This window comes from Oncorhynchus keta, unplaced genomic scaffold (genome assembly GCF_023373465.1).
Source record: "Oncorhynchus keta strain PuntledgeMale-10-30-2019 unplaced genomic scaffold, Oket_V2 Un_contig_17921_pilon_pilon, whole genome shotgun sequence".
NCBI classification, from domain to species: domain Eukaryota; kingdom Metazoa; phylum Chordata; class Actinopteri; order Salmoniformes; family Salmonidae; genus Oncorhynchus; species Oncorhynchus keta.
Genome location: NW_026280651.1, coordinates 7902 through 29194, shown reverse-complemented (window position 1 = coordinate 29194; position 21293 = coordinate 7902). Strand labels below are relative to the sequence as shown.

Here is a 21293-nt window from a genome sequence, read left to right as displayed (position 1 = left end):
TTGTAGTAGCTACTATCTTGTCTCATCGATACAACTCCCGTGCGGGCTCGGGCTCGGGAGAGACGAAGGTTGAAAGTCATGCGTCCTCCGATACACAACCCAAACCAAGCCGCACTGCTTCTTAACACAGTGCGCATCCAACCCGGAAGCCAGCCGCACCAATGCGCCGGAGGAAACACCGTGCACCTGGCCACCTTGGCTAGCGCACACTGCGCCCAGCCCGCCACAGGAGTCGCTGGTGCGCGATGAGACAAGGACACCCCTACCGACCAAGCCCTCCCTAACCCGGGCGACGCTAGACCAATTGTGCGTCGCCCCACGGACCTCCCAGTCGCGGCCGGTTATGACAGAGCCTGGGCGCGAACCCAGGGACTCTGATGGCACAGCTGGCGCTGCAGTACAGCGCCCTTAACCACTGCGAGACCCGGGAGGCTTTCCACCATAATTTACAAATAAATTAATTAAAAATCCTACAATGTGATTTTCTGGATTTTTTTTCTCATTTTGTCTGTCATAGTTGAAGTGTACATATGATGAAAATTACAGGCCTCTCTCATCTTTTTATGTGGGAGAACTTGCACAATTTTTTAAATTAAAATTTTATTTTTTATTTCACCTTTATTTAACCAGGTAGGCTAGTTGAGAACAAGTTCTCATTTACAACTGCGACCTGGCCAAGATAAAGCATAGCAGTGTGAACAGACAACACAGAGTTACACATGGAGTAAACAATTAACAAGTGAATAACACAGTAGAAAAAAAAAGAAAAAAAAGACGTTATGGGGATGAGGTATGTAAAATGGGTGGGCTATTTACCGATAGACTATGTACAGCTGCAGCGATCGGTTAGCTGCTCAGATAGCAGATGTTTGAAGTTGGTGAGGAGATAAAAGTCTCCAACGTCAGCGATTTTTGCAATTCGTTCCAGTCACAGGCAGCAGAGAACTGGAACGAAAGGCGGCCAAATGAGGTGTTGGCTTTAGGGATGATCAGTGAGATACACCTGCTGGAGCGCGTGCTACGGATGGGTGTTGCCATCGTGACCAGTGAACTGAGATAAGGCGGAGCTTTACCTAGCATGGACTTGTAGATGACCTGGAGCCAGTGGGTCCCGCGACGAATATGTAGTGAGGGCCAGCCGACTAGAGCATACAAGTCGCAGTGGTGGGTGGTATAAGGTGCTTTAGTGACAAAACGGATGGCACTGTGATAGACTGCATCCAGTTTGCTGAGTAGAGTGTTGGAAGCCATTTTGTAGATGACATCGTCGAGGATCAGTAGGATAGTCAGTTTCACTAGGGTAAGCTTGGCGGCGTGAGTGAAGGAGGCTTTGTTGCGGAATAGAAAGCCGACTCTTGATTTGTTCGATTGGAGATGTTTGATGTGAGTCTGGAAGGAGAGTTTGCAGTCTGAGCCAGACATAGGGTACTTATAGATGTCCACATATTCAGAGTGGAACCATCCAGGGTGGTGATGCTAGTCGGGCATGGGTGCAGGCAGCGATCGGTTAACATGCATTTGGTTTTACTCGCGTTTAAGAGCAGTTGGAGGCCACGGAAGGAGTGCTGTATGGCATTGAAGCTCGTTTGGAGGTTAGTGTTTAGGGGATGCTGGTATGATGAGGTTGATGTGTTTTCCTGTATGCCAAATAAAACCAGATATTGTTGTTGGACGGGAGGCCATGGGGATGTGCTCATTTTGGAAGTGGGCTGCTCAATTGACAGCTACACGTAGTAGGTGCAAGCTGGTGGCGCTGGTATTCAGGAGTCTCGGACACATACACAGGCTTACAGTGCGCTGCCTCCAGATTGCGGGCCTGACAACAACTAGGGCAAAGCAATTGGCTAGGTACTGCTCTTTTCAGCTGTCGTGGGCAGCCTAGCTTTTTGGAAAAGGATCTGCTTTCTGTACCCTTGTGTGCCATGCAGACAGTGACTTTTGAGATGTTTGGATCCTTTTTTTGTAAATTTGATTGGTGGATTCAAATAGTGTTAAAAATGTGTGTGTGTGTGTGTGTGTGTGTGTGTGTGTGTGTGTGTGTGTGTGTGTGTGTGTGTCAGGCGGCGTTCTCAGAGATCAACCTGGTATCCCATGCCAACGGGTCGTGTAACGTGGACATACAGTTGATCAGGAACGGAACCACAGTGGTGAGGTGAGTTTCCATCCAGAGACCTGCTTGTGTGAGCTGGGTGCAGTTCCTCAGTGTGTGTATGTAGTCTACTACTAAGCACCATCTAAGTGCTCTGAGCCCTTAAATCAAAGGTTATTTATTACACGCCAACATGCATACAATCCACTCAGGGCAGCTGGGCCATATTGAACACAGCTGTGATTGTAACTAATGGAGGTCCTATTTTAGATTAAATATGGGCTTCTAGGAATTCTACCCATATTAGAGCGGTAGAAGTACAGTCCAAATATCTGTATTAATATCAGTAATAATTGCAGTCAAAAACTCGGCAAAAAATAAACGTCCTCGCAGTCAACTGCGTTTATTTGCAGCAAACTTAACATGCGGAAAAAATATCCCATAACGACAAAGCAAAAACAGGTTTAGAAATTTTACAAATGTATTACAAATAAAAAACATAATTATCAGATTTACATACAGTTGAAGTCAGAAGTTTACATACACCTTAGCCAAATACATTCAACTACAACATGTTCTGTCAAGATAGAACTGCCAAAGGGGGAGGAATTGCAATCTATATATATATAACCCTACTGCAGAGATAGCCTGCAAAGTTCTGTCATACTTTCCAGGTCTATGCCAAACAGTTCGAGCTTCAATTTTTTTTAAATAAATCTCTCCAGAAATAAGTCTCTCACTGTTGCTGCCTGTTACAGACCACCCTCAGCTCCCAGCTGTGCCCAGGACACAATTTGTGAATTGATCGCCACCCATCTAGCTTCAGAGTTTGTTCGGTTAGGTGACCTAAACTGGGATATGCTTAACACCGTCCTACAATCTAAGATCGATGCCCTCAGTCTCACACAAATTATCAAGGAACCCACCAGGTACAACCATAAATCCATGAACATGGGCACCCTCATAGATATTATCCTGACCAACCTGCCTTCCAAATACAACTCTGCTGTTTTCAATCAGGATCTCAGTGATCACTAACTCATTGCCTGTATACGTTATGGGTCCGTGGTCAAACAACCACCCCTCATCACTGTCAAATGCTCCCCAAAACACTTCTGAGAGCAGGCCTTTCTAATCAACCTGGCCCGGGTATCCTGGAAGGATATTGACCACATCCCGTCATTAGAGGATGCCTGGTTGTTCTTTTAAAGTAATGTTCCTAAAAATGTAGACCTAAGAACAGATATAGCCCTTGGTTCACTCCAGACCTGACTGCCCTCGACCAGCACAAAACGTCCTGTGGCGTACTGCACTAGCATCAAATAGTCCCCGCAATATGCACATTTTCAGGGAAGTCAGGAACCAATACATTTGGCTTTTTTGTTAGGAAAGCAAAGGCTAAAAATTTTCAAACAGAAATTTGCATCTTGTAGCTCTAACTCCAAAAAGTTCTGGGACACTGTAAAGTCCATGGAGAATAAGAGCACCTTAAAGAGCTGCAAAACCTGGACCCCTACAAATCAGCTGGGCAAGACAATCTGGGCCCTCCCTTTCTAAAATTATCCGCCGCCATTGTTGCAACCCCTATTACTAGTCTGTTCAACCTCTCGTATCTGACATTTGATTTTGTAAATGATTATATATTTTTAATTATAAGACAACAAAGTCCTGCTCCTTCCTGACTTTTCCTAAATGTTGGTATTTAACATTCCTTAATTTTGAAATCACTAACAGAAAAGCATTTGGAACCAATTTTCAATGGATAGGTGTTCCATAGCAAACCCACCTCGACAACATCCGGTGAAATTGCAGTGCCAAATTCAAAATACAGAAATTAATTCATAAAAAGATACAAGTGTTATACATCGGCTTAAAAATGAACTTCTTGTTAATCCAGCCGCTGTGTCAGATTTCAAAAAGGCTTTACGGGGAAAGCATACAATGAGATTATCTGAGGACAGCGCCCCGCATACAAAAGCATACTAACATTTTCAAGCCAAATGGAGGAGTCACGAAAGTGAGAAATAGAGATAAAACGAATCACTTACCTTTGATAACCTTCATCTGGTTGCAGTCTCAAAAGACCCTGTTAGACAATAAATGTTTGTTTTGTTCAATAAAGTCCCTCTTTATATCCCAAAACTCTGTTTTTTTTGGCGCGTTTAGTTCAGTAATCCACTGGCTCAAAGGCGGTCACAGCATGCAGACGAATAGTACCTATAAAGTTTGTTGAAACATGTCAAACAAGGTTTATAATTAAGCCTCAGGTTGTCTATTGTCTAAATAATCCATAATATTTCAACCGGACAATAGTGTATTCAATAGAAAGGAAAAACAACGAAGGGCGCGCAATTGGTCACGCGCGCAAACCATCTCTGCTTCATTCTACAGTCCACTGACAATGGTCTCATTCTTCCTCATTTTTCAGAAAACAAGCCTGAAACAATGTCTAAAGACTTGACATCTAGTGGAAGCCATGGAACTGCAATCTGGGTCCTAACCCATTACATACTGTATAGGCATTCAATTGAAAACTACCCACATCAAAATCCCACTTCTTTGGATGGATTTTCTCAGGTTTTCGCCTGCCATATCAGTTCTGTTATACTGACAGACATTGTTTAAAGAGTTTAAAACTTTAGAGTGTTTTCTATCCAAATCTACCAGTTATATGCATATCCTAGCTTCTGGGCCTGAGTAACGGGCAGTTTACTTTGGGCACCTCAGTCATCAAACTTCCGAATACTGCCTCCTATCCCAAAAGTTAACCCGCTGAGACAATACAATGTAGCTCGTTGGTACCCAACCTGGCGCTAATGTGTCTCCTCACTGAATGAATGACAAATGGTTGAATGGGCAATAATTGTGCACATTACTTCAATCAAATTTAAATGAGGCCTAATTGAATGATAAGGAGTGTGAAGAGGATGATTTAATTTAGAACAATAGTGTAATGATCAGTTTGCTATGGCTATTTATCAGCGCTGGCACTCATGTTTATAGCAAATTATTTGACCATGCGGGTTGCATGTAGATGTCTTTTTATGTTTTACTTTGTAAAAAAGAAGCTGTTACAGGGCTGTTTTATTTACTATAACTCTATTACTAGTCAGACTTATCTTTTGGGAAACGAAAACATGCTATGTGTTGCAGTAGACCTTTACAATCATGCTAAACATGTCCTGACTCTATTCAACTTGATGAGCGAGGGGAAGTCAGCCTGCACAGCCAGCCCATTGAGACTACCAAAACTAATTTCACACATAATAAGAGTTAGCCTATAGACAAGATTAAATTGACAATAGTCTGAGTTACAAAATTATCAGTTTTCAAATTGCACATGAAGAGATAGGCGCCATTTGGAATTGACAGAGCGTCACTTTATCAAATCCTCCTTCAGAGTCACATGCAGGTAAAACATTTGCTATAATATCAGTAAGAGCATATTCTCCGTTTCTGTGACACGTTCCTTTGTCAAATTGCTCTCAAAATTTGAGAGGTGCAGCTCTATTTCCAAATATCACTTTTTCCAAGAATATCCGCACTGTCCATGATTTCAGCACATGACCACTTGCGTGGCAGCAGTGCTCTAGCTAGTAAGCTGCTTACTAACATAATAATCTAAAATATGCGATTGTTTTTTTAATACATGTTCTTATTTCTACAATGTTTCTTTAGTCCTGCCAAAATTACATTAGAATGTATTTCTTTGTGATAGATTTAACTCTTGCACTAGTGGTTTTTATTTTTACTTATAGACTTGAGTAACTAATGAAAATGCTATTATGTTCTCTTAAAATGTTTTTAGTATTCTAATGTTACTTTAAGATCTTCATAAACACAACCAAATTATTATTCGTCCATATATCAAATATGTTCAGGGAAGCTAGAAACCGTTATACACAGGCAGTTAGAAAAGCCAGGCTAGCTTTTTTCAAGCAGAAATTTGCTTCCTGCAACACTAACTCAAAAAAGATCTGGGACACTGTAAAGTCCATGGAGAATAAGAACACCTCCTCCCAGCTGCCCACTGCACTGAAGATAGGAAACACTGTCACCACTGATAAATCCACCATAATTGAGAATTTCAATAAGCATTTTTCTACGGCTGGCCATGCTTTCCACCTGGCTACTCCTACCCCGGTCAACAGCACTGCACCCCCAACAGCAACTCGCCCAAGCCTTCCCCATTTCTCCTTCTCCCAAATCCATTCAGCTGATGTTCTGAAAATGAAAATACTGGACCCTACAAATCTGCCGGGCTAGACAATCTGGACCCTTTCTTTCTAAAATTATCTGCCGAAATTGTTGCCACCCCTATTACTAGCCTCTGTTCAACCTCTCTTTAATGTCGTCTGAGATTCCCAAAGATTGGAAAGCAGCTGTGGTCATCCCCCCACTCTTCAAGGGGGTGACACTCTTGACCCGAACTGCTACAGACCTATATCTATCCTACCATGCCTTTCTAAGGTCTTGAAAGCCAAGTCAACAAACAGATTACCGACCATTTCGAATCTCACCATACCTTCTCTGCTATGCAATCTGGTTTCAGAGCTGGTCATGGGTGCACCTCAGCCACGCTCAAGGTCTGAAACGATATCTTAACTGCCATCGATAAGAAACATTACTGTGCAGCCAGTATTCATTGATCTGGCCAAGGCTTTCGACCCTGTCAATCACCACATCCTCATCGGCAGACTCGACAGCCTTGGTTTCTCAAATGATTGCCTCGCCTGGTTCACCAACTACTTCTCTGATAGAGTTCAGTGTGTCAAATCGGGAGGTCTGCTGTCCGGACCTCTGGCAGTCTCTATGGGGTGCCACAGGGTTCAATTCTTGGACCGACTCTCTTCTCTGTATACATCAATGAGGTCGCTCTTGCTGCTGGTGAATCTCTGAACCAACTCTACGCAGACGACACCATTCTGTATACTTCCGGCCCTTCTTTGGACACTGTGTTAACAACCCTCCAGGCAAGCTTCAATGCCATACAACTCTCCTTCCGTGGCCTCCAATTGCTCTTAAATACAAGTAAAACTAAATGCATGCTCTTCAACCGATCGCTACCTGCACCTACCCGCCTGTCCAACATCACTACTCTGGACGGCTATGACTTAGAATATGTGGACAACTACAAATACTTAGGTGTCTGGTTAGACTGTAAACTCTCCTTCCAGACCCATATCAAAACATCTCCAATCTAAAGTTAAATCTAGAATTGGCTTCCTATTTCATAACAAAGCATCCTTCACTCATGCTGCCAAACATACCCTTGTAAAACTGACCATCCTACCAATCCTGACTTTGGCGATGTCATTTACAAAATAGCCTAATACCTACTCAACAAATTGGATGCAGTCTATCACAGTGCAATCCGTTTTGTCACCCAAAGCCCATATAATACCCACCATTGCGACCTGTACACTCTCGTTGGCTGGCCCTCGCTTCATACTCGTCGCCAAACCCACTGGCTCCATGTCATCTACAAGACCCTGCTAGGTAAAGTCCCCCTTATCTCAGCTCGCTGGTCACCATAGCATCTCCACCTGTAGCACACGCTCCAGCAGGTATATCTCTCTAGTCACCCCCAAAACCAATTCTTTCTTCGACCGCCTCTCCTTCCAGTTCTCTGCTGCCAATGTTTGGAACGAACTACAAAATCTCTGAAACTGGAAACATATCTCCCTCACTAGCTTTAAGCACCAACTGTCAGAGCATCTTACAGATTACTGCACCTGTACATAGCCCACCTATAATTTAGCCCAAACAACTACTCTTTCCCTAGTGTATTTAATTTATTTATTTATTTTGCTCCTTTGCACCCCATTATTTTTATTTCTACTTTGCACATTCTTCCATTGCAAAACTACCATTCCAGTGTTTTACTTGCTATATTGTATTTATTTTGCCACCATGGCCTTTTTGCCTTTACCTCCCTTCTCACCTCATTTGCTCACATTGTATATAGACTTGTTTAGACTGTATTATTGACTGTATGTTTGTTTTACTCCATGTGTAACTCTGTGTCGTTGTATCTTTATTTTTTTATTTTTTATTTTACCTTTATTTAACCAGGCAAGTCAGTTGGAACACATTCTTATTTTCAGTATCTGTCGAACTGCTTTGCTTTATGTTGGCCAGGTCGCAATTGTAAATGAGAACTTGTTCTCAACTTGCCTACCTGGCTAAATAAAGGTGAAATAAAAAATAGAAAAATAAAAAAATAAAAAATGTATTAGACCATTAGAATGTTATTGTGTCATTGGCAGGAAGTGGTGTAGAAAGTTAGTTATTGGTCAACATCTTTCACTAGGACTGTAGAATTCTACAAACCATATACTTGAGTCTATCTAAGAAATAACTATTATATTTTTCATGGATATATTTCACTAATATTTCATGCAGATTGGTCCATTACAATTGTTTTTTATGTACTATTTTATGAAGCGGGTTGACATGCATCTCGTAATGCATATGCTAAAGGAATGCCCAGAAACATTCACAACGTTGCAGACGTATAAACTGAAAGGCCAGAACGTCAACATTGTGTCCGGTGATCCGCTGAAGTCTCTCAGAGTGTTTGGTGCGTAAAGGACAAATGCGACCATTGTTTCTCTCTTTTCCCTTCTCTAAGAAGCCACCAGTCGGTTGATATATTATCGAATAGATGTTTGAAAAACACCTTGAGGATTGATTATAAACAACATTTACCATGTTTCTGTCGATATGGAGCTAATTTGGAATATATTTTGGCGTTGTAGTGACCGCAATTTCCGGTCGATGGTCTCACAAGGGGTCTGAGGATCTCATCTCGGTACCTAATAGCAGTCAGGCTACCTCTGGCGAGCACATGGAGGGCTGTCTCGGCCCCCCAAAAAATGCCACCCCCACACCATGACTGACCCACCACCAAACCGGTCATGCTGGAGGATGTTGCAGGCAGCAGAACGTTCTCCACAGCGTCTCAGACTGTGTCACGTGCTCAGTGTGAACCTGCTTTCATCTGTGAAGAGCACAGGTGCCAGTGGCGAATTGCCAATCTTGGTGTTCCTGGCAAATGCCAAACGCCCTACACGGTGTTGGACTGTAAGCACAACCCCCCACTGTGGACATCGGGCCCTCATACCACCCTCATGGAGTCTGTTTCTGACCGTTTGAGCAGAAACATGCACATTTGTGGCCTGCTGGAGGTCATTTTGCAGGGCTCTGGCAGTGCTCCTCCTGCTCCTCCTTGCACAAGGCGGAGGTAGCGGTCCCTGCTGCTGGGTTGTTGCCCCCTACGGCCTCCTCCACGTCTCCTGATGTGGCCTGTCTCCTGGTAGCGCCTCCCATGCTCTGGACACTACGCTGACAGACACAGCAAACCTTCTTGCCACAGCTTGCATTGATGTCCCATCCTGATGAGCTACACTACCTGAGACACTTGTGTGTTGTAGACTCCGTCTCATGCTACCACTAGAGTGAAAGGACCGCCAGCATTCAAAAGTGACCAAACATCAGCCAGGAAGCATAGGAACTGAAGTGGTCTGTGGTTACCACCTGCAGAACCACTCCTTTATTGGGGGTGTCTTGCTAATTGCCTATAATTTCCACCTGTTGTCTATTCCATTTGCACAACAGCATGTGACATTATTGTCAATCAGTGTTGCTTCCTAAGTGGACAGTTTGATTTCACAGAAGTGTGATTGACTTGGAGTTACATTGTGTTGTTTAATTAATAAGGATAGGGGCAGCATTTCCCACTTTTGGATAAATAGCGTGCACAATTTCAACTTCCTGCTACTCATGCCAGGAATATATTATATGCATATGATTAGTAGGTGTGGATAGAAAACACTCTGAAGTTTCTAAAACTGGTTCAATCATGTCTGTGACTATAACAGAACTTATGTAGGCAAAACCCTGAGGAAAAACTATTCAGATTATTATTATTATTTTTGCCTCTGACCATTCCCTCAGTTGTATTTGACAAGGGATATTTGATAGGGACCATTTTACAGTTCCTACGACTTCCACGGATGTCACCAGTCTTTGGAATTGGGTTGGAGTTAATCATTGGTGCAATGAAGAAGAAGGCACATCCTGGAACAACGTTACACTGTTGAAATTACGCAAGAGGGGAAAAAGGGGCATGTTTTGTTTTACTTGCTCTATTGAATACAGATGGCCCGTCTACAATTTGATTGATTAATAATGTTTAAAAATACCTAAAGTTGTATTACAAAAGTAGTTTGAAATATTTTTGGCAAAGTTTATAGGCAACTTTTGAAATGTTTTGTAGTGACGTTGTGTTTGGCAAGCTGTTTTTTCTGGATCAAACCTGCTTTATAAATGGACATTTTGGGTATACATGGACAGAATTATTCGAAAAAAAGGACCAATTAGATGTTTGTGATGATATTGAGCAAATAAAGAAGCCTTCACAAAGGTAATGCATGTTTTATTCATTTCAGCGTTTGTAGCGCTGCCACGCTAGTTATTTTGTTTACAACTGTTCAGTAAGTATGCTATCAGATAATAGCTTCTCATGCTTTCACAAAAGCATTTTCAAATCTGACATGTTGGCTGGATTCACAACGAGTGTAGCTTTAATTGCGTATCCTGCATGTGTGATTTAATGAAAGTTTGAATTTTATCACAGTTTTATTTGAATTTGGCGCTATGCATTTCCCGAGGCCATTGGCCATTTTAGACGCTAGCGTCTCACTATCCCCAAGAGAGTTAACCTCAGTCTACCAATACCGGATCCGGGTTCGTGACTACGGCTCAAGATCATTAGCATAACGCACAATGCGAAAAAATATTCCTAAAAATATTTAACCTCCACACATTAACAAGTAAAATAGCTCAAATGAAAGATAAACAAGTTGTTTATCTACCCAGCAAGTCAGATTTCTAAAATGTTTTACGGCGAAAACATAGCACATATTTATGTCAAACCACCACCATAGACATAGCTCATTTACATAGCCAAGTAGGAAAAAATATGCAATCAACAAACGCAGGATTAAAAGAAAAATCATTTCACTAACCTTTTGAAATCTTCATCAGATGACAGTAATATAACATGTTACACAGTACATTCATTTTTTTCAATAATCTGCAATATATATCCATAAATCTCTGTTTACAATGATGCATCGTTCAAAAATGCTACTAAAATGTCAGGAGAAATGCCGATAGCTCCGGCAGATAACGTCAGCTAACAAGGAATACACATCATAAACTTTGACTAAATATGCATGTTTTACATATGTATAGGAAGATACACTTCTTCTAAATGCAATCGCTGTGTTACATTTATTTTTAACGTTACAGGTTGCGTTCACTAGGCTATACTAGGAGTCAGCGCTCCAAAAGTAGCATTATCGCTCCTCTATCTTGGAGTCGACAGAAACCCAAATTTACCACATAAATATTCCCTTACCTTTGCTGTTCTTCCATCAAAAGACCTGGAAGGGATTATACTTACCAAACCAGCGTTTAGTTTTGCAGTCTGTGTCTTTCGGTTCTCAAAATAGCCACATTTAGGTCGAAATGTAGGCAAAATTCAAGTGGATGCGCACCAAAACGTCGAAATTACATATCATATGTCGAAAACTTGTCAAACTATGTTCATAATTGCTTTAACATGTTATAAAGGTGCACAGAAATCGCGGACGCATCAACAGAAACACACATCAGCCGCTTTTTAATCCATCCTGAAGAAAATATAACCAGCCAGAGCTCGCGAATAGTCACCTTTTTCGCTATCCGAGAGCCGGCGCGCGATTCTCACAATGAGAAGCCCCATTGAAAGCAGGCTTCGCGCTGAACACGTACAGACTGTTCCCAGAGCGGTAGCTGTTTGGGAAGTGCGAGATGACTTCAAAGTTGGGCCAACTTTTTCATGACAAGAGAGCATTTGGGAGAATGCATGCCCTGGAGATTTCTGCTTTACATAGAGACAAAATTTAAACGGTTTTAGAAGCTTTAGAGTGTTTTCTATTCAATAATATTTATATATATATATAATATATATGCATATATTAGCAATTTTGGGGAAAAATATTTTCAGTTTACTATGGGCACGCACTTTCTCCAACAGGGGCAGTATAGAGCAAGAGTTCTAAGAGGTTAAGCTAATAAAATGTTAAAGTTTATTATAAAGTGTAATTAATAAGTTAGACACTCACCGGACAACTTTGGAAGGTACTGTAGTTAGCTAGATATCTGTTGGAAAATGGAAACCAAGCTTTTTCTAATCCTCTTGATTGGTCAATGGTTACTGGTCTTGGAGCTCATGTGTTCACCAGAAATGGATATTGGTGAACTGTTTGCCACTAGCGGCCATACAGTGCCATCTAAATTGTTCCGACCACTTGACTTTTTCCACATTTTGTTAGGCTACAGCCTTATTCTAAATGTATTAAAACATTTGTTCCCTTCCTTAATCTACACACAATACCCCATAATGACTAAGCAAAAACGTTTTTTTTTTTAAGAAATGTTAGCAAATGTATAACAAATCCAACTAAAATATCACATTTACATATGTATTCAGACCCTTTACTCAGTACATTGTAGAAGCACTTTTGCCACAATTACAGCCTCAAGTCTTCTTGGCGATGACGCTAAAGCTTGGCACACCTGTATTTAGGGAGTATCTACCATTCTTTACTGCAGATCCTCTCAAGCGCTGTCAGCTTGATGGGGAGTGTGGCTGCACAGCTATTTTCAAGTATCTCCAGAGATCTTGCATCGGATTCAAGTCCAGTCTGACCACTCAACGACATTCAGAGACCTGTCCCAAAGCCACTCCTGTTGGAAGGTAAACCTTAGCCCCAATCTGGAGGTCCTGAGCACTCTGGAGCAGGTTTTCATAAAGGATCTCTGCATCCCCACAGCATGATGCTGCCACCACCATGCTTCACTGTAGGGATGGTGTCAGGTTGTCTTCCAGACGAGACGCTTGACGTTCACGCCATAGAGTTCATTCTTTGTTTCATCACACCAGAGAATCTTGTTTCACATGGTCTGAGAGTCTTCAGGTGCCGTTTGGCAAACTTCAAGCCGGTTGTCATGTGCCTTTTACTGAGGAGTAGCTTCCGTCTGGCCACTCTGCCATAAAGACCTAATTGGTGAAGGCTGCAGAGGTGGTTGTCCTTTTGGAAGGTTCTCCCATCTCCACAGAGGAACTAGAGCTCTGTCAGACTGACCATTGTGTTCTTGGTCACCTCCCTGACCAAGGCCCTTCTCCCCTGATTGTTCAGTTTGGCTGGGCGACCAGCTCTAGGAAGAGTCTTGGTAGTTCCAAACCTCTTCCATTTAAGAATGATGGAGGCCATTTTCATCTTGGGGACCTTGAATGATGCAGAAATGTTTTGGTGCCCTTCCCCACATCTGTCTCTCGATGCCATCCTGTCTCGGAGCGCTACAGACAAATCCTTTCAACCTCATGGCTTTGTTTTTCATCTGACATGCACTGTCAACTGTGGGACCTTAAATAGACAGATGTGTGCATTTCCAAATCATGTCCAATCCATTTAATTTCCCACAGGTGGACTCCAATCAAGTTGTTGAAACCTCTCAAGGATGATCAATGGAAACAGGATGCACCTGAGCTCAATTTCTGAGTCTCATAGCAAAGGGGTGTGAATACTTGCATGCACACATGACTGTAATATAAGGTATTTGTTTTTTATGTTTTTTTTCTTTTTTGCACAAAAAAATGTTTTTGCTTTGTCATTATGGGGTATTATGTGTAGATTGCTGAGGAAATAGTTTGTCTAATCTATTTTAGAATAATGCTGCAACGTAAAAAAAAAATTGGAAAAAGTCATGGGGTCTAAATACTTTCGAAAGGCTCTCTAGATGTTTCTGCCTCAGGTTTGCCACAGATTCAAATAGGATCTTGAGAGAATTATCTGTCAGAAAACTTTTGAACTATTTGCCACTAGTGGCAATAAATATTTTTGTTGCCAAATGTTTGCCGACGATTCACCACCAGTAACACATTCATTTTTCTAAGGGCACCCAGGCTGTATGCTTTCCAGGATATTACCTCAGCAGAGTTTTAATGTCTCAGATTGATCACTTCAGACCCTGTTTCTGAATGTGATCAAATCACATATGTTCTACCCTCCCATGTCATTCAAGCCTGATTTTGTCCTCTAACCCTCTCAGGTCCTTCAAGCCTGACTTTGTCCTCTAACCCTCTCAGGTCCTTCAAGCCTGACTTTGTCCTCTAATCCTCTCAGGTCCATTAAACCTGACTTTGTCTTGATGAGGCAGCATGCCTATAGCATGGCCCACAATGAGGATTTCAGGAACATGATCATCGGCCTGCAGTACGCAGGAGTCCCCAGCATCAACTCACTGGAGTCCATCTACAGCCTCTGTGACAAGCCCCTGGGCGGTGAGACACACACATACACAGGGGGTGGTAAGGCTATACAGTGGGAAATAGGCTCCTCTATTAAACACAGAGCCTGACATTTTTACAACTGGCTTTTAAGTTGACCTTATAACTCAGCACAGCATTGATTTAATGTTGGATGTGAATGGACCAGATCACTGTAGCAGCACCATCAGCACAATAACCTGTTTTATAATAGTACTTCCCATCATAGTGCCCCAGCCAGCTAACAGATAATCATTTAGAGAATTATTTGCCTCATATGTTCCTCCAGTTACAGCTTTATCTGAACATTTACCAAGTGTCTGGAGGAGAGTCCTGTAAATAATTTGGCTCATCAGTTCCTCTACAGATTTATCTGAACATTTACCAAGTGTCTGGAGGAGAGTCCTGTAAATAATTTGTCTCATCAGTTCCTCTACAGGTTTATCTGAACATTGACCAGGTGTCTGGAGGAGAGACCTCTAGATTTATTTGCCTCATATGTTCCTCCAGTTACAGCTTTATCTGAACATTGACCAGGTGTCTGGAGGAGAGTCCTGTAAATAATTTGGCTCATCAGTTCCTCGACAGCTTTATCTGAACATTGACCAGGTGTCTGGAGGAGAGACCTCTAGATTTATTGGCCTCATATGTTCCTCTAGTTACAACTTTTCTTTACATTTACCCGGTGTCTGGAGGAAAAGTCTGTAGGATTTGGTTCAGCTGCCATGTCTTCTTCAGTCCTAGTCCAGGCCTAATCACTAGTCCCATGCCACCTCTACTAACTGTCTCCTGTACTCCTCCACTAGTTTGCCCAGCTGATCGCCACCTGTAAGAAACTAGGCCCTGACAAGTTCCCTCTGATCGACCAGACCTTCTACCCAAACCACAAGGACATGGTAAGAAAGACTTAACGACCTATCTAGCTAAATACCTATCTGTACACAAAACCACAAGAGCTACCTATCTGCTTAACTACCTGTCTACCTAATTATCTATATACAGTGGGGCAAAAAAAATTATTTAGTCAGCCACCAATTGTGCAAGTTCTCCCACTTAAAAAGATGAGAGATGCCTGTAATTTTCATCATAGGTACACTTCAACTATGACAGACAAAATGAGAAAAAAAATCCAGAAAATCACATTGTAGGATTTTTAATGAATTTATTTGCAAATTATGTTGGAAAATAAGTATTTGGTCAATAAAAAGTTTATCTCAATGCTTTGTTATATACCCTTTGTTGGCAATGACAGAGGTCAAACGTTTTCTGTCTTCACAAGGTTTTCACACACTGTTGCTGGTATTTTGGCCCATTCCTCCATGCAGATCTCATTTACATTACATTTAAGTCATTTAGCAGACGCTCTTATCCAGAGCGACTTACAAATTGGTGCATTCACCTTATGACATCCAGTGGAACAGCCACTTTACAATAGTGCATCTACATCTTTTATGGGGGGTGAGAAGGATTACTTATCCTATCCTAGGTATTCCTTAAAGAGGTGGGGTTTCAGGTGTCTCCGGAAGGTGGTGATTGACTCCGCTGTCCTGGGGTCGGAGGGAGTTTGTTCCACCATTGGGGGCCAGAGCAGCGAACAGTTTTGACTGGGCTGAGCGCGGAACTGTACTTCCTCAGTGGTAGGAGGCGAGCAGGCCAGAGGTGGATGAACGCAGTGCCCTTGTTTGGGTGTAGGGCCTGATCAGAGCCTGGAGGTACTGAGGTGCCGTTCCCCTCACAGCTCCGTAGGCAAGCACCATGGTCTTGTAGCGGATGCGAAGCCCAACTGGAAGCCAGTGGAGAGAGCGGAGGAGCGGGGTGACATGAGAGAACTTGGGAAGGTTGAACACCAGACGGGCTGCGGCGTTCTGGATGAGTTGTAGGGGTTTAATGGGCACAGGCAGGGAGCCCAGCCAACAGCGAGTTGCAGTAATCCAGACGGGAGATGACAAGTGCCTGGATTAGGACCTGCGCCGCTTCCTGTGTGAGGCAGGGTCGTACTCTGCGGATGTTGTAGAGCATGAACCTACAGGAACGGGCCACCGCCTTGATGTTAGTTGAGAACGACAGGGTGTTGTCCAGGATCACGCTGGTTCTTAGCGCTCTGGGAGGAGGACACAATGGTCAATAGTCACAATAGTCATACATCACTCTCCATCCTCCCCTCTTCTGCCATACATCACTCTCCATCTCTCCCCTCTTCTGAATGGGTTGTGTCTGGGCATGTCCTGTCTCTTGTTAGCTTCATAGTCATACATCACTCTCCATCTCTCCTCTTCTGAATGGGTTGTGTCTGGGCATGTCCTGTCTCTTGTTAGCTTCATAGTCATACATACACAGTGACAGGACAGACCTCATCCCTAAATCAGAGGGAGGAGGAAATACAAGGAACCTCTGGACTCTGGAGAACTAGTCAGGAAATAGGAAGAGATATTCTGTGTCTGGTGCTCCGTTCATGTGCTCCTCTGAATATCAGAAACGTAGCAATCCTACTAAACGTTGTTTTGGATGTTGGAAACTGTAATATTGATAATTCCATGAGAAAACAGCAACTCAAGTTTTCCAGTCAAGCATGTATGAATTTCCAAATAGCACATGAACACAGCAGTAGTGTACTCAGCGCCCCTGCCCTCTTCTCTCTCTGTCCTGGAGTAAGTAGCACCTCCCTAACCCCAATCCTACCCCTCTCAGGGGTCTGACATGTCCATGAAGTCATTCTCTGGTGGCGGGCCGCTCCGGTACCAGCTGCAGGAAGAGTCTGAGCTTTTGATGCAGGCATACTGTCTGGCCTGCTCCCACTCAGACTGTTAACCAGCAGCCAGTCGGTCCCCAGACACTCATTATCCGTAGTGGTGGCACAAGGCACTGAGTAGCAGGTAGCAATCTGAGGATAATGACAAGGGGTTTGGGTTAGGTTGTTATAGTGGCAATCTGGGGACAACAACCAAGTTATGGTGGCAATCTGGGGACAACAACCGGAGTAATAATGGTAATCTGGGGACAACCAGGTAATAATGGGACAACAGCAGGTAATCTGGGGACAACAACCAGGTAATAATGGCAATCTTATAGGGCAATCTGGGACAACAACCAGGTTATAGTGGCAATCTGGGGACAACAACCAGGTAATAGTGGCAAATCTGGGGACAACATGAACAATCTGGGGACAACAACCAGGTAATAATGGCAATCTGGGGACAACAACCAGGTAATAATGGCAATCTGGGGACAACAACCAGGTTATAGTGGCAATCTGGGGACAACAACCAGGTAATAATGGCAATCTGGGGACAACAACCAGGTAATAATGGCAATCTGGGGACAACAACCAGGTTATAGTGGCAATCTGGGGACAAGAACCAGGTATTAATAATAGGCAATCTGGGGACAACAACCAGGTTATAGTGGCAATGGCAATCTGGGGACAACAACCAGGTTATGGTGGCAATCTGTTATGGCAATCTGGGGACAACATGAAGGATTATAGTGGCAATCTGGGGACAACAACCAGGTAATAGTGGCAATCTGGGGACAACAACCAGGTTATAGTGGCAATCTGGGGACAACAACCAGGTTATAGTGGCAATCTGGGGACAACAACCAGGTAATAATGGCAATCTGGGGACAACCCAGGTTATAGTGGCAATCTGGGGACAACAACCAGGTTATAGTGGCAATCTGGGGACAACAACCAGGTAATAGTGGCAATCTGGGACAACAACCAGGTTATAGTGGCAATCTGGGGGCAAAAAACAGGTTTTATAGTGGCAATCTGGGGACAAATAAACTGGGTAATAGTGGCAATCTGGGGACAACAAATCTGTATGAAGGATTATGAAAAAACAGTGGTGGCAATCTGGGGACAAATAAATCCAGGTTATAGTGGCAATCTGGGGGCAAAAACCGGGTAATCTGGGGATGATGGTAATCTGGGGACAAGAACCAGGTTATAATGGCAATCACAGGGACAACAACCGGAGTTATAGTGCCAATCTGGGGACAACATGAAGGATTATAGTGGCAATCTGGGGACAACAACCAGGTAATAGTGGCAATCTGGGGGACAATAACCAGGTTATAGTGGCAATCTGGGGACAACAACCAGATTATAGTGGCAATCTGGGGACAAACAACCAGGTTATAGTGGCAATCTGGGGACAAACAACCAGGTAATAGTGGGTAATCTAGAGGACAACAACCAGGTTATAGTGGCAATCTGGGGGCAAAAACAGGTTATAGTGGCAATCTGGGGACAGCAACCAGGTTATAGTGGCAATCTGGTAACAACCAGGTTATAGTGGTAATCTGGGGACAACAGGAAGGGTTATAGTGACAACCTAGGGACAACAGGAAGGGGTTTGGGTTATGTTATAGCTACTGTGAGAGAAAAGAGAAAAAAATAAAGACAGTCACAGCCCATCTGGTATCTGTAGTTGAGGTTCTTCTTCTGCGGCATGGACAGGTTGTCCCAGGGTTCTACCAGATCACACAGTCCAATGGTACTTTCCCATCACTCCATACTACCTGCAGAGACAACACCGACATCTTCCCATCACTCCACATACTACCTGACAACACCGACATCTTCCCATCACTCCACATACTACCTGCAGGACAACACCGACATCTTCCCATCACTCCACATACTACCTGCAGGACAACAGAGACACCTCCCTTCGCTCCACATACTGCCTGCAGGACAACACAGACACCTTCCCATCACCTCCACATACTACCAGGACAACAGAGACACTCTTCCATCGCTCCACATACTACCTGCAGGACAACACAGACACCTTCCCATCACTCCCATACTACCTGCTTCCATCGCTCCACGCACTACTAGGACAACCTGGCTCCAGGACAACAGAGACACCTTCCCATCGCTCCACGCACTACCTGCAGGACAACACAGACACCTTCCCATCACAAATTGTTAAATTAGAGCCTAGTTGGTTTAGCCACCGAAAAGACAGCCACCTTCCCGCTAGCCATTATTGGCTGAGATGATGAAGTGGGCTGGACATGACCGGGAGATAGGTTCGGATTGGTCTGCCATATAGCACACTTCGGTCAATTTGAGCTGGTCAGTATGTGTATAACGCAGCTTTATTTTTATGTATCACGTAGTAGAACTGCATAAGTGTTGCGCGCCATTTTCTGGAGGACCGAGTTCTGAAATCAGTGGAATTAGAGTATGATAGCTAAGGAGATGGAGAAAACACTAGATCTTCAAACTAAGGGTAACCATGGCATCTGTGACAGGGAGAAAAACCCATCCATGATGTATCCGGGTAAGATAGTTTAGCTAGCTACATTTTCAGATATTACTTGTTTCTTATTTTGACAGAAAGTAATTTTCATTTCAAGTTAAAGTGTACTGTCAGCTAGCTAGCTAATGTTAGCTGGCTGGCTGGCTCGCTAGCTAACGGTACGTGCATGATCTTATTATTCGTATCTCAGAGCCATTAGCTTCGCTAGTTAAGTCTAATATTATCTACATTGAACCTGGTTGGTTAGCTACCTGCAGATTCATGCAGGGTAGTAACGTCATGAGTATGGTTCATTGTTTAGCTAGCTAGCTACATGTCTTAACAAGAATCCATTTCAATAGAATGTCACTGCGACAACTGTAGATAGCCAGAGCGCATTTACCAGCTATGTCTATCTACTCCAATTTCAGAGCACTCTCGTCTGAGTGTGTCAGAGTGCAGAATAACTGACAAATTTACGAACACTCAACACCAGTTGAATGTGGCCGGTGTCAGTAAAAGTTGGTAAAAAAACGTAAATTGTAAATCTAAGTAAAGGAATGGAATTAAGAATATATAAATTCAATATATAAACTCAACTCTCTAGAGACAGCAGGAGCGGTAGAGATACTCCAAATGATCGGCTATGAAAAGCCAACTGACATTTACTTCTGAGGTGCTGACCTGTTGCACCCTTGACAACAACTGTGATTATTATTATTTGACCCTGCTTGTCATCTATGAACATTTTAACATCTTGGCCATGTGCTTCTACGCTTGCTGTTTGGGGTTTTAGGCTGGGTTTCTGTACAGCACTTTGAGATATCTGATGTAAGAAAGGCTTTATAAATACATTTGATAAACATATGGATGAGCAATGTCAAAGCGGCATAGACTGAGATGCAGTAGAATAGAATACAGTATATATTGTACATACAGTGCCTTGCGAAAGTATTATTTATGAAATTTACGACCTTTTGCCACATTTCAGGCTTCAAACATAAAGATATAAAACTGAAGAATCAACAACAAGTGGGACACAATCATGAAGTGGAATGACATTTATTGGATATTTCAAACTTTTTAACAAATCAAAAACTGAAAAATTGGGTGTGCAAAATTATTCAGCCCCTTTATTTTCAGTGCAGCAAACTCTCCAGAAGTTCGGTGAGGATCTCTGAATGATCCAATGTTGACCTAAATGACTAATGATGATACAATACAATCCACAATACAATCCACCTGTGTGTAATCAAGTCTCCCGTATAAATGCACCTGCACTGTGATAGTCTCAGAGGTCCGTTAAAAGCGCAGAGAGCATCATGAAGAACAAGGAACACACCAGGCAGGTCCGAGATACTGTTGTGAAGAAGTTTAAAGCCGGATTTGGATACAAAAGATTTCCCAAGCTTTAAACATCCCAAGGAGCACTGTGCAAGCGATAATATTGAAATGGAAGGAGTATCAGACCACTGCAAATCTACCAAGACCTGGCCGTCCCTCTAAACTTTCAGCTCATACAAGGAGAAGACTGATCAGAGATGCAGCCAAGAGGCCCATGATCACTCTGGAT

At 43.0% G+C, this 21293-nt stretch overlaps 1 pseudogene; it reads left to right on the top strand.

The window, feature by feature from the left end:
* The first annotated feature begins 2060 nt into the window (after positions 1 to 2060).
* On the top strand, positions 2061 to 17279 carry LOC127919940 (synapsin-2-like; annotated as a pseudogene).
* The last annotated feature ends 4014 nt before the right edge of the window (positions 17280 to 21293 follow it).